This window comes from Babylonia areolata, chromosome 35 (assembly GCF_041734735.1).
Source record: "Babylonia areolata isolate BAREFJ2019XMU chromosome 35, ASM4173473v1, whole genome shotgun sequence".
NCBI classification, from domain to species: Eukaryota; Metazoa; Mollusca; class Gastropoda; order Neogastropoda; family Buccinidae; genus Babylonia; species Babylonia areolata.
In genome coordinates, this window is record NC_134910.1 from 27,445,454 (window position 1) to 27,460,670 (window position 15,217).

Sequence of the window (15,217 nt, forward strand, 5' to 3'; positions counted from 1 at the left end):
GTTTTATAAGAAAAAGTCACTTCATTTCTGACCGCTTGGATGTGTCATGGTGGTGGTGGTGGTGGTGATGGTGACTCATAAATAGTTGGGTTTTTTTGTGGTTTTTTTATGGTTTCTTTGTTTGACTTGGTTTCAGTATTAAGTTGCGCTCAGGGCGCTAACCTTTCAGTTTTTACGAGAATCGGTCGCTTCCACCAGTGTTTGTGGTGGTGGTGGTGATGGTGACTCATAAATAGTTGGTTTTTTGTTTGTTTGTTTTTATGGTTTCTTTGTTTGATTTGGTTTCAGTATTAAGTTGCGCTCAGGCCGCTAACCTTTCGGTTTTTACGAGAATCGGTCGCTTCCACCAGTGTTTGTTCATTCCTGACCACCTGGAGGTGTGTAATGGTGGTAGTGGTGGTGGTGATGAGGATGGTGGTGAGGATGGTGGGAGAGGTGGAGGAGGTTTTTGGTGTGGTTTTCGTTGTCTCTTTATTATTTTTTTTTCTTTTTATTTGTGTGTGTGTGTGTGTGTGTTCTGTTGGTGGGGATGGCTGTGGGGGGGAGATTAAGGGTGGTGGGGGGGGGGGGGTGAAAATAAAGGAAGTTGTTTTTGTGTTTTTCGGAATTGAGACAAGTTGGGGGACATTGCCTCTTTTTTTTTCTTTTTTTTTTCTTCTTCTTTGTTTAAACTTTTTATTTATTTATTTATTTATTTTTATAAGAGCAGGAAGTGGAGGTACAGAGTGGGAAGGGGGTGGTGGGTGAGGTGGGTGGTGGTGGGGGTTTGGGGGGCGGGGGGGGGAAGAAATATATTGAGAGGTTGTAAGGGGGGTGGGGTTTGGGTGTAGGGGCAGATGAGACTAGTTGGGGGAGAGAGTGGCGGCAGTCGATGGGGAGTGGGTTTTTTTTGTTTGGGTTTTTTTTTTTGTTTTTTTGTTTTGTTTTTTGTTTATTTTTATTTTTATTTTTTTAAATTTATTTATTTATTTATTTTTTTGGAAGAGAGTCATGTACGAGATGGGGGCAGCAAAAACACTGATGTGGGTGTCTGCGATGTGTACTCGGAAGAACATTTTGACTGATGAGCTCAGTGCTCAACCTCACTGAGTTTACTGACATGATTGATTGATATGGATACTTATGTAGCGCCCATCCTCGGTCGGAGACCAAGCTCTAAGCGCTTTACAAACACGGGGGGGTCATTTTCACAACGGGTTGCCTACTCTGGGTAGAGCCGACTGACGGCTGCCACTGGGCGCTCATCATTCGTTTCCTGTGCCATTCAGTCGGATTTCAGGCAGGCACACACATACACACTCCGACAGACATGCAACATTTTAAACCAGACAGCCTAGGGAGATGGTGGGGAGAGGGGAGGGGGGTTGAGAGATGCGATGACTGGTTGTGGACGAAGAAGACGGATGGTTTGCAGAGCAAATGGTGGTTTGGGGGTTGGGGTGGGGTGGAGAAATCTCGTGACTGGTTGTGGACGAAGAAGACGGATGGTTTGCAGGGCAACTGGTGGTTTGGGGGTGGGGGTGGGGTGGAGAAATCTGATGACTGCTTGTGGAGGAAGAAGACGGATGGTTTGCAGGGCAAATGGTGGTTTGGGGGTGGGGGTGGAGAAAATTGATGACTGGCTGTGGATGAAGAAGGTGGATGGTTTGCAGAGCAAATGGTGGTTTGGGGGTGGAGAAAATTGATGACTGGTTGTGGACGAAGAAGACAGATGGTTTGCAGAGCAAATGGTGGTTTGGGGGTGGAGAAAATTGATGACTGGTTGTGGAGGAAGAAGACGGATGGTTTGCAGAGCAAATGGTGGTTTGGGGGTGGGGATGGGGTGGAGAAATCTCGTGACCGGTTGTGGACGAAGAAGACGGATGGTTTGCAGAGCAAATGGTGGTTTGGGGGTGGGGGTGGGGTGGAGAAATCTGATGACTGCTTGTGGAGGAAGAAGACGGATGGTTTGCAGGGCAAATGGTGGTTTGGGGGTGGGGGTGGGGTGGAGAAATCTGATGACTGCTTGTGGAGGAAGAAGACGGATGGTTTGCAGGGCAAATGGTGGTTTGGGGGTGGGGTGGAGAAAACTGATGACTGCTTGTGGACGAAGAAGACGGATGGTTTGCAGAGCAAATGGTGGTTTGGGGGTGGGGGTGGGGTGGAGAAATCTGATGACCAGTTGTGGACGAAGAAGACGGATGGTTTGCAGGACAAATGGTGGTTTGGGGGTGGGGGTGGGGTGGAGAAATCTCGTGACTGGTTGTGGACAAAGAAGACGGATGGTTTGCAGGGCAAATGGTGGTTTGGGGGTGGAGAAAATTGATGACCGGTTGTGGACGAAGAAGACGGATGGTTTGCAGAGCAAATGGTGGTTTGGGGGTGGGGGTGGGGTGGAGAAATCTGATGACCAGTTGTGGACGAAGAAGACGGATGGTTTGCAGGACAAATGGTGGTTTGGGGGTGGGGGTGGGGTGGAGAAATCTGATGACCAGTTGTGGACGAAGAAGACGGATGGTTTGCAGGACAAATGGTGGTTTGGGGGTGGGGTGGAGAAATCTCGTGACCGGTTGTGACTTTTGAAGAGGGCTAAACTGATATCACCAGGACGTCTGTTTTTGGGTTAATCTTTTGAGTCAATGCATGACAAGTGTCACAGTGCCAACTTTTCATGAGGGCTAAACTGAGATCACGATGACGCTGTTTTCACAGTTCTTTGTATTAAAAAAAAAAAAAAGTGGAAAAAAAAGTATGTATATATGTATATATAAATATATACATAGGTATCTCCCCCAAAAAAAAACTGTGGAAAAAAAAAATGTATATATATATATATATATATCTCCGGAAAGTTTGAGTTTTATGAGGAAGCAGTTGGTGCTGAATTCTGGGAAGTGATGACATGGCGATGAAGCTTGTTTTTCTGTTGTTACCATGTGTGACTTAAGATTTCAGACTAACGCGTGTGCGCGCGCGCACACACACACATATGCACAAACCTACATGCACACGTTCACAATCACACACACTCACATACACACACACACAACACAAACTGGGTGCTGCTGTTGGGCACTGATCGTTTGGTTATAGTGTCGTTCAGTCATACGCACGCACACACACACAAACACACACACACACACACACACACATAGCGTTGACAGTTCTGATTTTTGAATCTTATATTTTTTTCAGGGAAAATGTAGCTTTACTCACTCGGGACGATGGAACGCTATAGTGTTCCTGACGTAAGGTAGTGTTCCGGATGACGGAACGCTATAGCGGTTTCGACAATTACATTTATTCCACATTTTCCTCATGGGGTAGCATAAAAATTGCAGCTACACCGGGCATTGCGAATGTGTCATGGGTCGAATGGAAAGTTTCTTCGTGAGGTTCTGTAACTATACATTTGCTGGCCAGCCGTTGACCTTGGTACCCCACATGACAAGCTAATCTGCATACGTATCGGAAATGGCATCGCAGGCGATACAAGTGGAAAGTTTTGGAGCAAACTAGATCACAGCAGAAGGTTTCGACATCGACGAGGATGATGAAGACGTTGAATAAAGTATCTGCAGTAAAGAAAGCTACCAGCAAGACAGTACTGACAGTGACTCAGCTTCTGAGGGCTGTGAAGAGAGGGAGGGGGGGGGGGGGGTGGGCATACACACAACGTGAGAAGAGGGGTCAGTGGGTCAGGTGCAGGGAGTTTCATTCTGTTACTTTGTGTTTTGTATTTTTTGTGGGTTTTTTTTCCTAACCCTAACAGATGGGTCGTCTGCAGGGGAAAGCAAGGGAGAAAACTTCATCCGGAGTGAGTTAAGAGCAAAGGGCAAAAAAAAGGAGGCTGAATCATCTGTTCCTGTAAGCAAGATTATACTTAGGGAGGTTATCGGCCGTAGCTACTTTCGTTTTCTCCGCATAGGCGGGTAGTAGTTTGCACAGGACAGGAATCGGACTCCCTGCTGGAGTCTGCACTAGTGGGTCACGGTAAGTATGTTATTTAAACGTAATTTTAGGAAGAAAATTTCCTATCATGTCAACACGAAGGCCTTTTGACCTGCTTGAAATGGGGGGGAAGTGAAAGCCCCCATAATTGTGCAGAGAGATTTTTATAATCTAATAGTACGCAAGGCTTATTAATGAGTAATGAAATTAGTTTTGTATTTTAATTTTTGAAAGAAAGTGCCGACGGGCGCAATAGCCGAGTGGTTAAAGCGTTGGACTGTCAATCTGAGGGTCCCGGGTTCGAATCACGGTGACGGCACCTGGTGGGTACAGGGTGGAGATTTTTACGATCTCCCAGGTCAACATATGTGCAGACCTGCTAGTGCTTGAACCCCCTTTGTGTGTATATGCAAGCAGAAGATCAAATACGCACGTTAAAGATCCTGTAATCCTTGTCAGCGTTTGGTGGGTTATGGAAACAAGAACATACCCAGCATGCACACCCCCGAAAACGGAGTATGGCTGCCCTACATGGCGGGGTAAAAACGGTCATACACGTAAAAGCCCACTGGTGTGCATACGAGTGAACGCAGAAGAAGAAGAAGAAGAAAGAAAGTGCCAACACGATTTTTCTAAGTATTCACTGTGTCCGCCGGTCAATTGTGATGGCGCCTTAATGTGAGCTTGATCGCCCAGTCAGGCCAAGTAGTTTTGTGACCTGTTGTGATTCATCATCGGACACAAAATGAGAGCGTCAAAGAATCGACAGACAGACAGAAAATACAAAAAAAAAAAAACTTAGCCGTATGCAGAGCACAGGAGCAGGAGTCAAGATGGCTGCCGGAAAAAGAGGGCGCTAGTCAGGGATGCAAAGGGGAGGTAACTTACTTTGGGAGGTTATCGGCCGTAGCTACTTTCGTTTTCTCCGCATAGGCGGGTGGTAGTTTGCACAGGACAGGAATGTCAGACCCCTGCCAGAGTCTGCACTAGTTGGGTCACGGTAAGTATGTTACTTAAATGTAATTTTAGGAAGAAAATTTCGAGGTTATCAGCCGTAGCTGCTTTAATTTTCTCCACATAGGCGGGTAGTAGTTTGCACAGGACAGGAATGTCAGACCCCTGCCGGAGTCTGCACTAGTTGGGTCATGGTAAGTATGTTAAACGTAATTTTAGGAAGAAAATTTCCTATAATTGAGATTCGTGGTTTAGTTAGTGATGAGTTAATGTGTTTGAAGCAGCTGAAAACGCTGTGTGACGGGGGGGGGGGGGGGGGGGGGGGGGCAAACAGCTAGCACCTGTTGGGAATGACTGCAACACTCTGTGCTACAAGAGAGGAGGTTATTTATTTTTTTAAATTATTTTTTAAAATATTTTTTGGAGGAATAATTGTTTCGGACAAATCACAAAAGAAGAAAGGTGGAATGTGGAGAGTGTTGGATATGGGGAAAAACAAAAACCAGTGGTGGTGTTTGTTTTTTTTTCTGTACATGTACGTGCTTTGTGTGTGTGTGTGTGTAAGTGTGTGTATCTGTGTGTGTGTCTGTATCTGTGTATGTGTGTGTGCGTCTGTAACTGTGCGTGTGTGTGTGAGCATGTATAGGCATGTATGGATTATGAAAAAAAACCCAAAACAACCCAGAACAAGACAAAAGCACAGAGAAGCAGTGTTGGGTTTAATGCTTTAAGTAGAAACACTTGGTACTAACATATTTTGGAAGATGAATTTCTCCAGATTTAACTGTTGAAAGCAGCACCGGTCATGGTTTTTTGTGTGTGTGGAACTGTTGAAATTGTGAAAGGTGTGTTTGGCAAAAAAAACAAACCCAAAGGAGTGTGGTGTAGCAGGCTAGCATTACGTAAGTTGTTTGTTCAGGAAATGGCGTAATAGACTCAGTCACGGTCTCAAAGAGTATTCCAGATGATTTATGTACTCAGAAAAATGATGTTGGTGTACTTAACGTTCCTCTGTGTGTGTGTATGGTGTATGTGTGCACCATGTTGTTGGTGAACTTGACATTTCTGTATGTGATGTTTAACGTGAGTGTGCACGCATGTGTGCACATACGCATTTTGTGTGTGTATAGATACATGTGTTATGTTTCGTTCTCTTGTGCTTGGAACGGAATGCTGATTGTTGAAATGTTTCACAGAACAGAGTATTTTTCATGTTTCATTTTTGCATGTTTTTGTTGTTTTTTTGTTTTTTCTCTCTCATACGGTGACAAATGAGAGATGAATAAGGGTATGAGAAGTGGTATTCATTTTTTGACAAGACGGTTTAGACCCGACACCGCCGATGGGTGCAATAGCCGAGTGGTTAAAGCGTTGGACTGTCAATCTGAGGGTCCCGGGTTCGAATCACGGTGACGGCGCCTGGTGGGTAAAGGGTGGAGATTTTTACGATCTCCCAGGTCAACATATGTGCAGACCTGCTAGTGCCTGAACCCCCTTCGTGTGTATATGCAAGCAGAAGATCAAATACGCACGTTAAAGATCCTGTAACCCATGTCAGCGTTTGGTGGGTTATGGAAACAAGAACATTCCCAGCATGCACACCCCCGAAAGCGGAGTATGGCTGCCTATATGGCGGGGTAAAAACGGTCATACACGTAAAAACCCGCTCGTGTGCATACAAGTGAACGTGGGAGTTGCAGCCCACGAACGCAGAAGAAGAAGGCCCGACACCGCGTCTCCTGGAAGAGGCACAAACGGAGAGCTCATTGTCTTGTGTGCGTACAGAGGTTTGTGGAGATTGTTACAGATTGGCTACAACATTTACATTTTTTTTTAAAAAGATTTTTAAATGTTTTTCGTTTGTCAAGTTGTGAATCTTGATATATATTTAAAACATGAGCATTTTATCATCAGTCATTCACATCACCTGCTGTCAGGCACACACACACACACATTACACTAACATGTACACATGCATAGTGGCAGACATACACACACACACACACACACACACACACACACACACAGCAGTACACACACACACACACACACAGCAGTACACACACACACACACTGGCAGACACACTTGTCACACATAACTTCACACACAGTGATCACATAAATGCAAAATAACTGAACAACATTCTCTCTAACCCACCAGTACCAAATGTGCAACTTTCCTGTAAATAATGGCTTCATGATTTTTTTCCCCATGCATGCCCATGTGTTCTATATATAACAGTTGTATTTGCATGAAAACAAAACCAAACCAAAAGTGGAGTGATGTAAATCATTGACTTTCCATTGTTGTCTGCATTGTTAAGGACAATCATGTGTTGAGATAGTGCTAAGGTCTGAAGGATCTGTGGACGTTCCACAGAAAGGTTGCTGATGGGGAGGAGGAACCAACAGAATGAAGTTGAGTAGTGTAATACATTGCCATACAAACACACACACACATATATATATATATATATATATATATATGTGTGTGTGTGTGTGTGTGTGACGCAACATACGAAAAACTGGCTCAAGTCGGAATGTATCATTTTTGACATTTATCTACTTTCAGATAGTTTAAAAATCACAGATTAACATAAAAAAAAAAAAAAACCCAACTAGATTTGATCTATCAGAGGTTTTTTTTCCAGAATTTTTTTAAAGGGTGTGCCCAAAAAGAACAAATGTAGGAATCAGCTCTTGAAAAAACAAACAACAACATACATTTGCCTGCTTGTAACTTTAGAACAAGAATTATCTGGAACATGTGTGTGGTGTCAAGAGATTCAGAAATAAGTCGACGAAATTTCTATATGGAAAAAGCACGAAAAAAAAAAAATCACATTTTCTTTCTGTGCTCAAAGAAAGTCGGGAATGGCCAGTGGCGGAGTGACACCTTGCCACGAGAGAGTCAACGGCGAACAGTGAATGTTCAGATGTATCTGTATTTCTTTTTATCACAACAGATTTCTCTGTGTGGAACTCGGGCTGCTCTCGAATTTTGCCAGGAACAACCCTTTTGCTGCCGTGGGTTCTTTTACATGCACTGAGTGCATGCTGCACACGGGACCTCGGATTATCGTCTCATCCGAATGACTAGTGTCTAGACCACCACTCAAGGTCAAGTGGAGGGGGAGAAAATATTGGCGGCTGAGCCGCGATTCGAACCAGTGCGTTCAGATTCTCTCGCTTCCTAGGCGTGCCTCTAGGCCATCACTCCACTTATGGAGAGACAAAGGCCACATTTGTGTTTGAAGCAAAGTATTTCCTGTTATGTTGATGAGTCTTTTGAACTTTGTCTTCAGATCCCAGATTAACGTAATGTTTACTAACTGCAGTCGTTAAGCATATTGCCACTTTATCGGCTGAGATAATTTCAGAAAAAGCCTGGAATCAAAATGCGCTGAACATTGCAGCTTGAGTGACAAATGTGTGCGGCAGTACCAACAGCATATGCACCTGAAAACTTTTTTTTTTTTTTTTAAATGTTCAAATGTATTTGTATTTCTTTTTATCACAACAGATTTCTTTGTGTGAAACTCGGGCTGCTCTCCCCAGGGAGAGCGCGTTGCTACGCTACAGTTTCTACAGTTTCAGGCAGTTGTGTTCTAAAATACTTACCGACAGCAAAGGTAAGACTTAAGAGATTGGTAAGGCTGAGCCTTGATTCGAACCAGCGCACTCCGATTCTCTCACTTCCTAGGCGGACGCGTTACCTCTGGGCCGTCACCTGTAGCCCAGTGCAGTCCTCTGGATGATGAGCAAGCATGTCAGACTCTGGAAATTAAGTGCAAGAAATTTTCTTCTTTTCCCGTTGCTCTCTTTTTCAGTTTTTCAGGCTTTTCCCTTCGCTTTCTATCATCTCTTTATCTTCATTGTCTGCCTTGCTGGTTCATTCCTCTATATGTGTTTTTTGGGTTTTTTTTCAAAGAAAGCTTTGGATATTTATTGTCGTTTCTTGGACTTGATAAATGAGTGGTTATTGTTAGCGTGGTAGTTTTTTTGTTTTTTTTGGGGGTTTTTGTTTGTTTTTTTTGTCTGCAGGACATGTGAGGTGCTTGGGAATTTTTTTTGGTTTGTATGCCGGTTACTATTATTTTTGTTATTTATTTATTGTACTATGTAGTAGTACTAGTATGTTTGTGTTCAGGTCATTTTTTTTTTTTTTTAACTCGATCTATCCCACAGCTGCATGTTTGATACAACTCCCCGGTACCAGCACTAAATGAGATACGGATATGGATAGTTTATTCAGTAAAGGCCATGGCCCCTCGTGAAGGGGGTACAGTGAATCAACATCCAAAATCTAAACCTTACAAATTACAAAAGTAAATGATAAGCTGCAAATGATAATCCACAAATTAGTAAATGATAAGCTGCAAATGATAATCCACAAATTGGATAACGCAAAACTAATAATGATTAAGTAGATAATAACTGCGAAACTTAAAAGCCTTATATAAGTAAATAGCAAACTGTTTTATAATAGTTTCGTTAGTTGATGACATAAGCATGGCAAGTCGAAATAAAGTAGGGTGTCTATAATATTTTTTTGCGGAATCAACTTATGTCTGAGGTCATTCAAAGCAGGGCAACACAACACAAAGTGAAGTTCGGTTTCTTCAGCACGTCTGCATAAAGGACAACTAAGATCAGAGACACAGGACTTCCGATAACGATAATGATGAAGCACTACATGAGAACACTGCAGGAAAAAGCAGTGTGGTTCACTAAAACGGCATGGAGATTTGTTGATTTAATCGATCAAACAAAGCTTCCGTTTTCACACTTGCAGATTCCATACACGGTTCAGTTTAGAATGCCAACTGTACCAAGCAAGAATAAACGAAACTAGAATGGTGTGTTGGGCCAAGAATACTCGAACCAGGTCCACAGGGGATGTAAACATGGTTTGTGTTAACTCGTACCTGGAGTAATGAGTTCAAATCCTTTAGCGAAAAATTGACGGAAAGATCAACGTTAGAGGCCTGTCCTAGGTTTGTGTGAATGAATGCGACGACTTTGGTCACAATTTTCTTTTCCTTTTTCATATTTTACAGGTTTGATATTCAGTTTTTCAGTGTTGGAAGTGGCCCTGTGTTGGTCCCTTGAGTTATGTCTGATCAAAAGCTGAAGATAGAACATTTATGACAGCCCAGTGGATCGAGTTGTGCAATACATGGACCAGTCTGTAATTCTGGTCATGGGTTTCGTAATCATGAATCAGTTTTCTTTCTTTTTTTTTCGGGGTGGGGGGATTGTGGGGGGGGAGGGGGGGGGGGGGGGTTAGGGGGGTCTGGTCCAAAAGAGAGTGCCAGGTAATGTGCAGTATTTGTCTTAAGCAAGTTGAGCGTGATGAAAAAACATGGAGGGGGAAAAAAAAAAGAATGTTCAGGCACTTTTATATAGTTTCTCAGTATTATTTCAACTTGACTATGGTGAACTTGTCAATTAGTTGGGGTTTTTTTATCTAGTCATTACTCAGTCATTTTATTTTTTCTCCCATTTACACGAGATCTTGCCTATTGCTGTTTTATGATTTGTGAACATTATACTCGATACAATCAAATCAATGGTTTTGACAAGGACTATTTTTGTTGTTTTGCGAGGAGCTGCATCTGATATTATCACAGCTGGTCATTATTGGAGATCTGGAACACCAGAATCTCTTGGGTTTTTTTTTTCAGTGTTCATGTATTTTGTATTGCCTTTTTGTGTGTGTGTTTTGATTTTTGAGACATCAGCCTTTCTGGTTTCAGTGAAACAAATGCTTTGAGAGAGAGAGAGAAAAAAAAAGTGTTTCTTGTTGTAAACTACGTCAGATTGTATCCTGAACTTAACCTGCTTGTCTGCAACACAAAATCTCATCCATATTTTGTGCTGATTGTATTATACAGTGTTGTAAATTGCCTTGTTATGAAGCATTGAAAGATTTCAGAAGTGAATTAAAATGCTTTGAAGAAAAAAACGAAACAAAAACAAACATGTTCCTGTTGTAATGTGGATCAGACGTATGTGTGTAGAGTGTGTGGTATCAGTGTTTGTGAGTGGTGTGTGTGTTTGTGTGTATGGTGTGTGTGTGTCTTTGTAAGTCTGTGGTATACCATATCTATACCCCGTCTCGCCAGCTCCATTCTTCCTCTGATACTCAACTTCTCAGGATACCTCACGTCAGAAGTAAGACCTATGGACACAGATCGTTTTCTTTTCAATCGCCAAAGACGTGGAACAAGCTCCCTGATAACCTCCGTCATTCTGATTCCCTCGCATCTTTTAAATCTCGTCTCAGAACTCACCTTTTCCCCTCAGCAATAAGTTCAATTGTGGCAGGTCCACTTCCTTTGTATTAGCTGTACTTGACAATGTGTGTATACATATGTATGTGTACATAACTACATGCATGTATATGAATGTGTATTGTGTGTGCGTGTGTTTATGTAAGTTTGTGCCTGCCTATGTGTGTGTATATGTTAGGGTAGCTGTTAGATACACATGTATGTTAAAATGTATGTATGCAGTGTGTGTGTGTGTGTTTGCACTGCGCGTATGTGTTTATGTTTGCATTTGTAGTTTTATAAGGGTTTTTTTTTTAAGAAGAATGTAGCAGTGGGATGCTTCTGTAGTTCGAAACACACACACACACACACACACACACACACACACAGACCACAAAAGAGGATTGGGAAAATGCCAGTAAAACATCCATTCCCCATCAAGTCACAAAAAATGGAAGTGATTCTCAGTGTCAGAAAACCTTGAAACAAAACAAGATTCAGACCATCAACAATCAAATAAATACAAAAGATACACACAAAATAACAGCAGAAAAATGTGAATTTGCACTAACACATTTGACGCTTTGAGCAGTGACAAAATCAAATAAGATCACGAATGAAAACTGCGGAAAAAAACAAAAACAAAAACACCATAAAAAATGATATAATTTGAAAGCAGACTTAAAATACATCACAGAATCATATCACAGAAAACTTAAATATAAATCATATCAGAATCAAAGATGCACAGCAGAGATATGCATATATATATATATATATATATATATTTGTTTCGCCACGTCATACAGAACCAAGCAATGTGACAGATCCAATCATTTAGCTCAGGTGTCGGACAACTGTTTAACAGTCAAAATTCAGTAGTTTGCTGTCACCCAACATAAAGTCAGTTTTAGCGGACAAAACTCATTAGGATGGAGTCTCCCGTCAAACCGACGGATGAGTAGGCAGGCAGGCTTATCTGTCGGTGTGTGTCCTCATATGGGAGAAGAGGCCGATTCTGGATGCGCAGCACTTCCCACAGGTGTTGCAAGGGAAAACGTCTCCAGAAGTTGAGCCCTGCTTCCTTCGCTCACGCTTCTCCTTAATGGCCAGCGTTCTCTTGTTTTCAAACGTCTTTATGCCACTAGAGCACAGCATCGTCCAGCGAGAGCGGTCAAGGGCATCAGTTTCCCAGGAAGCGAACTCATTAAGACGTATTAAAAATCACATTCATCTTTTTTGTTTGACATTTCATTTATTGTACATGTTGGCAAGTCTGTTACTTTACACAAATGTTCTTACCACAAGATACACAGGTTGAGAATGACATAGTGGACAACAGCAAATTTGCACAAAACAGTGTGAACAATGTCCGTAGAAATGACTTAACTGACATGTTATATGACTGACCCTCCGTAAACTTAGAAAAAGCCGTCATGAAGTATACATGATGTTTTCAAACTGACATGCTTCTATAATATTTTGTAACAGATATAGATATAAGATTTTTTTTTTTCTAAATTAGAGTTGAATACCTGGAAATTTAATCTTTTTTCGTGTGCGATATTCTGATGAAAAAGGCTGGTTTTTACCTGTCACATAATCGGTGAACATGTTAGTCACATTTTTTCATGTCAGTATTTCATATTCTGATAAAGATGGAACTGATGTTACTTGTTCAACATTTGGTGAACACATGGTGATTTTTGGGTAAGTGTGAAAAAAAACCCACCAACAACTGGGTCACAGTGTCAGAGGCAGACGTTATGATTGTTAAGAACTTCAAGGTTGCAGGAAACCTTTTCTTTCTTTTTAAAAAAAAAACTCTTCCGACACCAAGTTTCTGTGTGAAAAGCTCTCCCCAGCGCCAAATATTTTAGACGCGATGCTGTCAAGTCACATGATTTAGTTCTTGTCCAAACAACACAGTGGATGGTTCACCTGAAACTCAGTCAATGGGGTAAAAGGGGTGGGGGGTGGAGGGGTGTTAGTCGACTTCCTGTTGCACAGGAAATGTTGGCAGCAGCTGTCAAACTTTGTTACGATGTGAAAAACAGTCCGTTTAACATGTCACCATGATGTTGACTGAAGTTGTCTATGGCGGTGGACTGTCTTGTCGACTAAAGTTGCCTATGGCGACCAACGAGTGAGAAAGGTAAAGTTAAGTAACCTGTGAAATCATAACTAAGTTCTCCCATTTGTAATCTCTATTGCTTGATGAAGATGTGTGCGGTTCGTCAGTCAGGATCGACGAGGACCATCTAGTCATCCTGGGGGTGGGTGGGTTGGGCTCTGTGGGTGCGCAGATGTCTGGTAAGGCCAATCCGCGCCCGGAAGGTTCTGACGCAGTGTGGACAGGGGATGGTGGCGGCTGTCGGGGACTTGGAGGCACTGCTTTTCCTGGCCTGTCTGCGTTGCTCTGCTGCAGCGATTCTGTTGGCCTCATAGGATTTGGCGCCTTTGTGGACAGCTGAACGCCAATTTGGTCTGTCCATTGCATTCAGCTCCCATGTGTCGTGGCTGATGTTGAAGGCCTTCAGAGAAGCTTTCAGAGTGTCTTTGAAGCGCTTCTTTTGGCCTCCATGGGAGCGCTTGCCATGTTGGAGTTCGCCATACAGCAGTTTCTTGGGGAGCCGGTGGTCTGGCATGTGAACTACATGGCCTGCCCAGCGCAGCTGGGCCTGCATCAACATGAAGATACACACAACAACAAACTTTGACAAAACATGAAAATACTGCCAGACATTTCTTAGGGTATAAAATAACTGATACACCAACAATACACTAATCTGAAGTGAACAACAACTGACACATACCCATTATAACAGGACATCTGGAACTGAATACAAATAATGTGAAATAACCTGCATAAAGATCAGAAGAGCCTCTTTTGAGCACAAGCTGCACAAGCCAAATTACGTAAAACTCTCTTTTAAAATTCCGTGTGTCATTAGATTGCAGCATATGATAAACCGATTGTAGAGACAATGATAGACAGGTACACATCTTGCAAGAAGAGAAACTAAAGGTCACTCTGCACACACACACACACACACATGCACACACATGCTTGATTCTCTTGACCCACACAGTCAATTAAAAGAACATAAAACCAATACAGAACATAAAACATATTGGTCTATTATGCTAGTTGGAGTTTTTCACTTTGAAAATTCGGAGGAATCTTTCTCTACATTGTATTCATTCTTTTTTTTTTTTTTTCTTTTTTTAATTAATGAAAGAAAGTAAGTGACACAAGAACTTGACCGGGATAGCTGATGATAGCTGAGCTATGACTTCACCGTTTGCCGCTTGGCCGCAATCTGAGAATCACTTGCCATATCCTTTGCAGTGGTTTCATTTTAATGTCTTATCTTAAATGTTATTAATTTTCTAATTGTCACGTTTATGTTTTTGTGTCGAGTAATTGTCTACTTTTGTTTTGCTACACCTGATGTAATTTCTCGTAATGAGATAATGAAGTTATTCTCATTCTGATCATTCTTCAAATGGACTGTTTTATGGCTAGTGCACTGCAGTGCACATTGATGATTGAGCCTCATCAGGAAAGGCAGCAAAACAGTAAAGAAGTGTGAGTGTGCTTGAAGTGTGTGTGTGTGTGTGTGTGTGTGTGTGCACGCGCACATGAGTGCATGCATGCGTACGTGTGTGCATTTGCACACTTGTGTGAGCATGCATGTGTGTGTGTGCGTGTGTGTGCGCACACACACAAGTTCGTTGAACACTGCCACCTTTTAAAATTTTATTTTTATATGCCAGTCGTTTGCCTTCCGTATCTTTCATTTTCATTATTATTTTTAATGTGTTTATCTATGGGTTTAATTTTGTATTTTCATGTCATATGAGTGTAGTATACAAACCTCAACAAGCCTCTTTAGGTCTGACCAGCATATCGGGTTAATGCGTAGGTCAGGAATCTGTTCCCCCGGGGTTTTTTTTGTGTTTTTTTTTTATTATCATTATTATTATTGGTTCTTTTATTTTTTAGTAGATATGGTGTGTAGTATGAAGCAGACTCTCACAAAAGAAGCTCAGTG

General features: G+C 42.1%; 1 protein-coding gene across 1 annotated transcript in view; it reads left to right on the forward strand.

Annotated features, from left to right (window-relative positions):
• LOC143278060 (uncharacterized) overlaps positions 1-468 on the forward strand; it is a 19,210-nt gene extending 18,742 nt beyond the window's left edge. Inside the window, exon 8 of the mRNA XM_076583077.1 lies at positions 1-468. This exon is cut by the window's left edge and continues 446 nt beyond it. The gene's annotated coding sequence lies outside the window, so the exon portion shown is untranslated.
• Positions 469-15,217: the final 14,749 nt, after the last annotated feature.